Source organism: Ruditapes philippinarum, unplaced genomic scaffold (genome assembly GCF_026571515.1).
Source record: "Ruditapes philippinarum isolate M1 unplaced genomic scaffold, ASM2657151v2 ctg13101_1_1_1_1, whole genome shotgun sequence".
Classification (NCBI taxonomy): domain Eukaryota; kingdom Metazoa; phylum Mollusca; class Bivalvia; order Venerida; family Veneridae; genus Ruditapes; species Ruditapes philippinarum.
The window spans coordinates 43,237-51,011 of NW_026858743.1; positions in this window are offsets into that span (position 1 = coordinate 43,237).

Sequence of the window (7,775 nt, forward strand, 5' to 3'; positions counted from 1 at the left end):
AGGGTTCAGGTTTTCATCTTGCTAGATGTACAAGTTAGTACAGTACACTGAAGAATACAAACAAGAAGTATCTTTAAAAAGATATTCGGACGAGATAAAATTGCTTTTATGTTAATTCGGAGTTTTGACATAGCTTTTAATTTTTAAGATCTAGTAAACACTGGAAGATATGATGACGTGATTCTGTAAGAGTGTACCTTACATTTACAAGTACCCATGTAAACATTAAATCATACTTTGTTAATGTGCAAAAATATATCGAAACCGTGAAATTTATATACATTTGACACATCAATAATCATGATTATAAGAGGCATGACATAAAACTACGATTTACAAAAGCTTTTTTCATTTGGGGCTTTGGGATCTAATGCTTTCGGGATGTGATGTTTTTTTTAGTCTCGTTGGGGTTTTACAAAAGCCCTTTAACTCAGTCGATAAAATTCTTATTTGAATAAGTTATTTCCCAGAAATTTAAAAAAACTCTGAAAACTTTATTTGAAAAGGGATTAAAGTTTCAGAAGGGAAAATAAAGAAGAAAAATATTTTCGGTTATGCCAGGGTCCCTACGTACGCAAATTACCTTGCTTGCTCAGAAAATTTTCCAAAAATACCTAACCCTGTAAGACACGTGGCTAAACAATTTTTGTCTGCACTTTTATAACCTCATTATACCTTATTCAATAAAATATCTAAAAGGGTTTAAAAAAGTCGTTCTGAAATAAACTTTAAATCTAATATAAATATCTAAAAATACAATAAAATGTTGCAGACTCGGTTTGATTCAGACTGTTCATGGACGGTAGTTGTAACTGCAAACTACCCCCACCGCCACCGGCTTCAACAGAATTCAACATTTAAATTTAAATAAAACCGCGCGAAAGGATTGCGGAAAATCGCGGGACTTTCATTTCATACACAAGAAATTAATGTGCACAAAAATACCTTAATAAAATGATGTTTTCCTCACGTCGTTGTGTGATTATATACACATATGGTATATCTCCGTAAAAACATTAACAACAACAATATTTTAAGCATGATTAATAGTTTCACTGAGGCATGGGAAACAGGCCCATGTAAAGAAAATGACGTCACACGTACTACTGCGCTAAATGCAAAACAAGAGAAGTTACATATTATTTTTATTATGTTAGCACAGTTATTGTTTTTAAATTAAAAAATATCTTTTACAAAACAGGATAAACTATACATTTTATGACATTTACGGAATCATAAAATAATACGTAGGCCACAAAAAAAGTTCCACAAAGTTTTGTTTACAACGACATCAGTGATATACTCTGAGTGATATGGGTTTTATCTCCAGATTTAAAACTCATACTTTCACTTATAAGCATAAACTATTACAATTAAAACTACAACGCAAAATATTGACAAAATAAAATATCACTATATGTATACTTCGTGACTTATGCAGTAGGGAATATTTTGCCTCTTTTGACATCGGTTTGGTTATTTATGTGGATTGTATGCAATGGTGTAAATTACTCCTTAAACAATTCACAATATATTTTCTAAAATTCATTTTTCCAAATTGTTATTGAAGAATAAGTATGGATCTTAAGGCATGCTACTTACATTAGGTTTAATAATATAATTTTAAGGAAATTTTGTTTTCCAAATTAATTTTGTTACCAAGCAAGACGGGAATTCAACAACTTCAAGCGTCTTACGCCCACATCTATACTACACTTAACAATTTTGAATTGTCTTTCAATTATATACCCTTTTTTGTAGTGTCCGTGATAAACATCTGTGTGATATCTTCCTTGTTCTATTTTAATTAAAGTGTAAATCTTCTACTGCAGCAGTAGTAAAAGTAGAAGAAATAGCAGCAGTAGCAGTAGTAATACGGTAATAGAAATAGTAGTAGAAGTAGAAGTACTAGTAGAAGTAGTAGTAGTAGAAGTATTAGTAGTAGAAGTAGCATGTTTCTTAGTCTTAGTTTCATAGCAGTTTGAACATTTAACGGGAGGTTTTTCAATGGAAAAGCCAATTTTTTGCAATATGCTCATACGGTAAACGGTTAACAAACCCATTTTATAAGCATGTACTAGCCTCTTTTTGAGGTTTAATATTCTCATGTTAACAATAATAGTGTTCGGCGCGGTATGGCCAGTTTTGTGTCTATTTGCTGTTAAAATCCAATAAAACAAACAACAAACAATCGTACATGTCGTATATAAAAATGAATCAGTCAATTAGTCTTATGTTGGTTGTTTATGAGAGCATCTGCCGGAAATCATTCATTGTGATATCTTTGACAAAATAACACATACAATTTCAAACTTTCTAAAAGAATTTACAAGAGAAATTAATTGTTGGAATATAATTGGAAGCGTACGTTTTCGCTTGTTTCACGTCATCATTTATTCTTTCTAATTCCACATGAACATACATTAAGCTTCGTTTCGAAAATGCTGTTCACTAGAACTTTGTTGATCTGCCGTAAAACCATTCCACCTGGCGATATATTTTATTATAAGTGAAGTATTTCATTGCATCATGACAGGCTAAAATCAACTACGTTTGACGGAAAATAAGTAATAAAGTAAAACACTTTCTTTGTGTTATTCTGGATGATAAAATCATATGAATGGATATGGATTATATTGTTTAATTCTTATATTGTTTTTCAAAACATATCATTCACAAGTTCAATTGATAAAAGTATGGCAAATATTTATTATATGTTCATTTTTATGCCATGCTTAATAAAATGTATATTAAATTGCTATACAAAATGTTAACATTATGTTATGAATTTTCCCTTACCTCACTGAATCATTCATTGTGATATAATCGATAAGATAACACGATTTCACACATTTTCTAAACAAATTAACCACATAAATTAATTATTCGAATTTAATTCGAAATTAAAGTGTACATTTTTCATTGTTTTACGGTATCGTTTTATACTGTCTTATACTTCATGAACATATATTAAGCTTTATCTTGAATACGTTTTTCACTACAAATTTGTTGGTATGCCGTAAAATCAAACCAAACGATGAAGCATCTTTGATAGTTTCCTAGCAGTTTGAATATTTAACAGGAGGTCTTTCAATGAAAACGCCATTTTTCACAATATGCTCATGCAGTAAAGGGTTAGCAAACCAATTTTATAAGCTATATCAACCTCTTTTTGAGGTTTAATATTCTGCTTCCAGAATAAAAGATGATTTTCCGAGTGTCCCTGTTTGTGGCCCGATTTAGAGTTTTTTCTTTAAAAAGAAAACACATTAAAATACTGCTTTTCGGGCAAAATATGACAAAAAAAGAAAGCAATATCAGTCATATATTTTTTTTCAACAATTTTTGTTCATACGTCTGAACAAAAAATAAGAATAGTGTAAACAATAACAAATAAATTAGCAGTTTCAAACTTGTTAATACGTATAAATCTTCTTGTTTGAAGTGTCAGTTATATACATATGTGTGATATCTTCCTAGTTCTATTTAGTTTATTCCAATTTATATACACATCATCCATGACATGCTATGATAAAGAGAAATACTTGGAAAAATAAATTAGATTTTCCAACTCAGGTTTCCTTAAAATGATTTGTCTTTGTACTTAATATACGATTTAGAGAGTGTTTTGTCAGAGGTTCAAGGTTACCAGAACACGTTTATCGTCGCTGTTTGTACTTAAAATTTATGCTGTAAGAGTGAGTCATTTCTACCCATATCTTTTAACTATGGGAAACGGTCATCATTGGGTTGAACAATTGTGATATTTTAGTGCTGTAACAAATAGTTTTTGCTCACATTCAACTGATGTTTAAAAACTGCACAGTTTTGATTGGACAGTTTACAATTAACAGTTTTGAAGCGCCTGTCGTATAATTAGAAAAAAATGGCATAACGTTTCTACCATTACGTCATTTGACCAATATGTTGGAAATGTCATGTCACGGAGGCGCGCAATGACAAAACCAACATAGTGCGTTTGCGGCCAGCATGGATCTAGAGCAACCTGCGCATCCGCACAGTCTGATCAGTAACCATGCTGTTCGCTTACAAACCCTATTACGAGTAGAGAAACTGATAGCGAACATCATGGATCCTGATCAGACTGTCCGGATGTGCAGGCTGGTCTGGATACACGCTGTTCTCAAAATCACTATGTTGGTTTTGTCATGGGATTTGTTCTTTACAACCGTGACAACAAAAGCCACCATGTCGATTACAAACATCGTATAAACAGTTTAAAGAACTTGTTGAACCAAATATATCCGGAATACATGATGTATGACTTTTCTGAAAACTCTTTGGTCCCGTCAAGATAAATACTGTCATAACACGACTTGCAGATATCAGCATCACTGTCATATATTTCGGACATGAATGAACAAATTTACGAGTACATGTAATGCGAGCGCTTCCATATCTATCAATACGCTCATCATTACAATTATCTCCAGGAAAGAAATCAATTAGGTCCACATTTGTTACAGCATACGCAGTCAATTAAACGGCGCCCGCCCATTTACCATCTGAAAATGTAACAATATATTTCTTTTTTTTTATAAATTATAATGTTTTTTAAATGTTCAAAGTCTCGTATTAAAATATATATTCATAGGCACATTAAATTTGAATGACTAATGATATTAAGCAAAACAATAAATAACTTATGGTGATCAATATAGTTTTAATAGTTTACAAAAAATTCCCTGATGCTGTTTTTACGATAATATAAACGCAATGCTAACATTTAAGATATACAATATATATTCCATATACGTTAACATGCTTATAATTTAAAGGGACACTTAAAGGAACATTTTTTTTTGCGTATGAAATGCAAAACAATTGACTTTTTTCCAAAATAATTTACAAAATGATATGGCATGTTATGCATATAAATGATATTGTTAATACTTTTAAGCTAATGTACATGTGTATTTTCAGAGCAGAATAATGTTGAGATGGGAATGTATACTATTCAAGCAAACCGAATAGACATAAACAGAGAAAGCCACAAAGTTACCAATAATAGAACAGTATGTGGATTTTTACAAGGGTTCCGTGCGCCTAGGTTTACATGAACGTTTACTGTATGCTTACTTCAATTTTATTGCTTTTACCGAGCGTTCAGGCCGCCATTTTATGAGCCCATTGTACGATTTTGTTCATTTGAACATGTGGACATGTGCATAACATGATTTACGGTGTACAATACGAGACATACGTTGACAAAAACATGTAACATTAACCAAGCCAAAACAAAGAAATCCCTTTATAATACTTTTCGAATGAAGTATTTGGACCTCATGGGTTGACAATCATAAAAATGATAAAAATATGCGCTGTTGATATACTGTATAGGGAATTCGTGGAATGGATAAAATATGTTCTAGGAATTCGTTTGAGACGAATATTATTCAAATTAAAATATGTATAATATAAAAAGATTATTATTAATCAGAAAAAAAATTGGAAGAATAATAAATTAGATAGATTTATAACTTCAAACGTAAACCACCCAGTACAATAACCCTTCTCTAGGAAACATTGTAGTAAACAGGATTAGATGTGATGTTCTCTGAACGTGCAATTCGAGAATCAAAATTAAGATGTTTTCGATGTTTCTTATGCAAAATGCATGGTAACAACAGATTATAAATTTATATAAACATAGTTACGCATATAGCAATCCAGTGTTTTACATATATATGTAAGTTTGCCAATATTTATAGTTCATAGTCAGAAGATTTGCAACATTGAAAAAGCGTTCTTTTTTGCACGCGCTGTTTGGCGCTGCATTGTGATGTAACAATAGCAACCCTTCAAACGTCTGTACAGCGTTAAGCACTGAATTAAAGATATTGGTATTCTAGTTAATTTTCTTAGTTACACTATGATTTTCTGTCACAGTAAATAGTTTTCAGAGCAAAAGTCAACAAAAAGTTTGTTTGTTTGTTTTGTTTTTGTTCTTTTTTTTATTTAACAGATATGTCGGTTTGCAAATACAGGGGGAGGAAATATGAACGCTAATTATATTCGCTGTGAAATATATCACCCTTCCTTCCTTCTTTGTTAATGTAAATAAATCAAATGTACATGTATATTCAAAAGCATGTCGGATATTATTGTCATATAGAATTATTCTCTATAATTAAAGTGTATTATCATGATTTCCTATAATTTTTCTTGTATTACTTTTAAAATTACATATCTAATACTGACACTCTGGCTCGCTTGCTAGGCTACCGCATCCTTTCGAATACCGTTCTGTTTTCTGAGAAAAAAAAGATTTATAGGCACATTCACATTGAATAACTCATGATATTTATCGAAACGATAGATAAAAAATGGTGATATATATAAATTTAAAAGTTTACAAAAAGACCATATGTGCTGTATTTTTTATATTTTTATTTGTTTCGTGTCTTTCAAGTTATCTAAACAAATATTTGCAAGTTGGTCAATAAAAAGGGCATGCAACAAGGAATGTCAATATGCAATCTTTCAGAGATACATCACATTAATCCGTTTTAAATTTAACTATGCAAATTGACATTTTGAGTTTACATTACATACAACAGCCTGTAAATATTTGTCATCCAGACCACTTGAAACCCGTACATTCCCGAACTAACGAATATTACAATTCTTTTTACCCGTGATTGGAATAATAATCAACAGACGGAAGAGAAATTCACCTACTGTTAAAGCTTTTAAAAGTAAAGTTATGCCAATCCGTGACAGTACGCCCACGTATTTTAAAATCGGATCACTAATGGTACAGGATGTACATGTTAGGCTTCGCATGAATCGTAGCAAACTAGATTATCACCTTTTCATTCGTAATATAGTCCAATCGCCCCTCTGTCACTGTGGAAACATGAAAACAATTATCATTATCTTCTCCAATGTCATTTTTATAGTTGCCACGTATATGCCTTCTCACAAAGGTGCGTCGATTAACTCAAGTTGCCTCCTGTCTCCATACTCTGCTGTTTGGGGATGCTTCTCTATCTCAATCTGATAACAAGGACTTATCATTGGCTGTCCATAAATACATAATGGATAGTGGAAGGTTTACCTGGCAATTAAATATCGCATAGTATGTTCTACGATTTAACTAAAACATTGATACACACTAAAACAATAATTTATAGTTAATTACTGTCTATGTGTTTAAACATATGTTTTCAAAACTCCAGTCGTTGGTGTCATCTTATTCTCATGTCTTCTCTTTTTCTTTCTTGTAGTTTTCTTTTCTATTAAAATATTATTCATAAATATTTATCATTTACCAATATTTTAAGCGCCTTATTACAAAACCTAGATTTGTGATTTATTTTTCAAAATATTTGATATACAATCAATAGATTCGGTTGTGGTACACATTTGTAATATGCTCTTTACTTGTTCATCTTTACCGCCTCCGTGGTCGAGGGGATAGAGTCGATGACTTCTAATCCAGTTACCTCTCTGGCGTGGGTTCGATCCCGGGAGATGCTTTGGTAGTTTAGCACGGATGAAGGTAGTCTAGTACTGTTGTTACTCTCCAGGAACAATGGTTAGGGAACTATCCGCCTATATGACTGAAATACGTTTGGGAAAAGGCGTAAAATGAAACAAACAAACAAAACTTGTTCATCTACCAGTTATGTATTTTTATAGTAATTTATTAATTATGGAGATTGACTTTAATAAGCACCTAGTGCCTCGTCAAAATCACTCACGTGTATTATGATAGAATGGTTGTTATGTTTTGTAATGTTTTTGTTAAT